Raw genomic sequence first — 3774 nt, forward strand, 5'->3', positions numbered from 1 at the left:
ATGACTACTTTGTGTTGCTGATGTTTTTTGTGACGTTCCGACAACTGCAAATTGACTAACCAGCTAATTGTCATTATAATGGTCATACAATTATAGTACCATTATGGCATACATGCATGTCCGAACTTATTCTTAAAATTTAAAATACTAAAAAAACAATTACAAAACATTATGACATAGAAGAAAATCAGCAGGATGCTGAGAAAACCGTTTTCTAAGCCATGTAACATGGTTGTATGGCCACTTGTTGCCAGGCAAACTTGGTGGCCTAAAGGAGAGTGCTAAAACACACGTGTACACTCACAGGGCGCACAGCCTAATTTCATTATCGGGTAAAAGGAACTGAGAACAAAGAAAGCAAAGGGAATCCGCAACGGTAAGAGGAAATTGGCCCCATGCTAAAGGAAGGATGTTAAAACGACTCCATGCGTAGTATAACCTGATTTAAAGTGAATGTATGAGTATTTTTGAAGAAAGATCTCTATATTAGATGGAAAGGAAATGAGGACAAATCTTTCTTTGCCACAATTTGATATATATATATATATATATATATATATATATATATATATATATATATATATATATATATATATATATATATATATATATATATATATATATATATATATATATATATATATATATATATATATATATATATATATATATATATATATATATATATATATATATATATATATATATATATATATTTTTTTTTTTTTTTTTTTTTTTTTTCAAATAGTGCAAGAAATAAACAAATTCCAAATACAAAACATTCTAACCTGTTTTTTTCTAGATTTTTTAAAAAGATTTTTACCATATTCTAAAATATTTTTCAGATATGTTTTGCTATTATTTTATGGTGTAATGAAACCAAAGCAGGTTTTGTTGCAAAAATGGTAAGTAAGTGTATACATGTTTTTCCTTTATGCCTAGTATTTAATATACAGTGAGACTAACCAATCACAGGGGACAACATGAGGAGGTTAAAACAAAACAAATACGTTTAATACTGCTTCTTGGAAAAATAAATGACAAGCCAGACGTTCCTTCTCCCCTTTTAATTTGAGAGCTCATGCCACCTTTTGCATGAAGTCACTGTGATCAAATGTGCCGCAAGGTTTTCACTCTGAAATGATTTTTTTTCCTGTTGCGACTCTCACATTGGCTTTTTCTTCAAGTCACTTTGTCTTTGGATCCCCTGTGCTCTGCAGCTGACAAGTTTCTTTTGCAAAAACTTCCACATAGTGCCACGTTCCCGAACAAAACGTCTAAGAAGTCAAATGAATGACGCTTGGATCTATTTAGTTGCTTCGGTGTTCTGTTGTCAATGATTTCCCTGTCACGCTATAATGGTGCTCTCGACAAGAAAATTTTTAATGATGTTTACCATATACCTGAACGTTGCTTCCAATTAGGGATTAAAGACAGCACCAGTGGTTCTAATTTTTCTTTTTTTCAACCAATCAACTATTTTTGTAGCTAGGCTAATTGTTTTTAATAATCTTCCTTTTTCTTTGGTTATTTGTTCTTGTTTTTTTAGTGCTCATAAAACTGTCACCCCATGTTTTTGTTTTAATTTCCTTTTTTTAATGAATCAGATTTGGGATTTATTAAAGGGTTTAGTTTAGTAGTTATTAAAACTGGGAAAGACGAAAGAAACTCTAAAATCAAGCACAACAGGGTTCAAATTAAAAACATTTTAACTGTCAAGACTCGGCTTTGATCATGAGGTACTTGAGTATATATTTTATTACCATCACTTGAAGTATCTAATAAAACCCAGCATATGAACTTTGCCTTTTAGATAAAGCTCCATTTTGTTTTCCTGACATGTTTTCTCAGCTTTTTATCTTTAAGGCTAAAGTTCAAAATCTACAACAATAATAACCAACATAATATTTTGCAAAGTCAATACAAACTAGGATTTCTTTTGGTAGTACACCCATGTATTAAATCTCATTAGATTGAGAAGGTGTGCTTGTTTGTCTCCTCATTTGTTCTAAATTACTTTGTAAAACACTCTCAAGGGTAATTACTGTCGAGTAGTGCAAATGTAAGCAAAGGTAGTCATCATTTGCCTATCAAGGCTTCCCTGTGAGTCATTGTTTCAGTAATCTGTCTTGTCAGAGGTGTTTGCTTCGGACCGTTACTTCTCGGCATCATGGCTCATTCTTTGCTATTGATGCTTTGCCCCCCCCCCCACCCCCACATTTGCCATCTTTAACTCAAGGGGCCTCTAAAATGCAATGAACATTGGCACTTATTATCATAGTGCTGAATTTAAAGTGGCCTATGTAAAGGAGTAAAAATTGATTTGTGCTTGTTTCTTCCTTTAAGTTCACAACACAGAAGATGTGATAAGATGATAACTATATGCATGAAACTTTATGGATTATATGATATTAGTCTATGCAATATTAATCAATTAAAAGAGTAGGAAATTCTGCCTAGTGCACATATCTAGTATCTGATACTTGGGGTAAAAAAAAAAGCGTAAAGTTGAGTCTCTATGGAATTACAGGCCCATTAAAACAATAAAAACTTTTATCATAGTTTGTGGTCTTCATATTAGCATGATTAAAAACTATTTAGTATCTTTTAAATGTAAATAAATGGAAAAACAGCATTGTTCGTTCAAAGGGGTATTTTTTTAAGTATAAATTGAAAGTACATATATTTATGGAAATTGTTGTATTAAATAATATTCAACCGTGACCACATTTGTGAGGACGCAATATCAGTCACATGGCAACATAAACAGAAATGTTTTTATCTTCATTATATAGATAAACTACAATTTCAAACAAGTCTTATCCTTAGTTCTTTCAGTACTTGATGGAATGAAAGAAACATGGTAGACATTGTGTGTACAATATCAGGTAGATCGGTTGATTTTTCTTTGTTTCATCACAATACTTAGCCTTCATTTGAAGGGGTAAACAAACACCTGTAGAACTTGTCTATATTTTCTTTAGTCCATCCATCATAAAAGGTGGTCTTTTGAACTCTTCATTATCTGTACGCAACTCCCACACTTTACTGACAGTCGACACGGTCATCACTTTGAGTAAAGCCTCTTGGGCCATAGCACTACAGACCTTTGTGACAGTTTTATCATCTCCAAGTCATCCCTCTTGGCTTACCAGAGCTTTAGTTTAATATCATTTGTTGTTTGGCGCGGACAAATTGAAACATTCTGTTGTCGTAAAACAAGAAGAGAAGCAGTTCGAGTCTGGCCTTGAATAAACCCGGTTTATTCTACCTAATTCCTATTACTCGGTATTGAATTAACTGCCGGGTCCTGTTTCTTAGTTGTTGTTTTTTTTAAAGTGACAAAAAGGCCGCAAGGGTAAGAATCAATCCCTATCACCCAAATCAATGCGTTTCACGCATTTTGACTCTCCAAAATGCCAGTGAGCTTTCCTTCCACCTGTGTGGCTTTAATCTCTCCTCCTCCTCCCTTCCTTATTTGTCAAAATGAATAACATCGGTGGTAATGTCGCCTCTTCTTATTTGCTCAAATTTGAGTGGGTTCGCAAAGCTGTCATAAAAGGCCTGCCAGACCGCATCTGACAAAATAGCAATTTGCACAATTTCCCCCATACGGACACTTGCAGCCCCCACTGCAGCAATTGCGCATATAAACAATGCCCCGCAGTGCTACCTAGGCAGCCCTCACACAAGCGCCAGGCTGTATTGAAAGAGTGTGCGCGACACCTGCCAGGCTGAATTACACTGCTGCCAACGTCTGCACATTTGGTAAAA

This window comes from Stigmatopora nigra, chromosome 19 (assembly GCF_051989575.1).
Source record: "Stigmatopora nigra isolate UIUO_SnigA chromosome 19, RoL_Snig_1.1, whole genome shotgun sequence".
Taxonomy (NCBI): Eukaryota; Metazoa; Chordata; class Actinopteri; order Syngnathiformes; family Syngnathidae; genus Stigmatopora; species Stigmatopora nigra.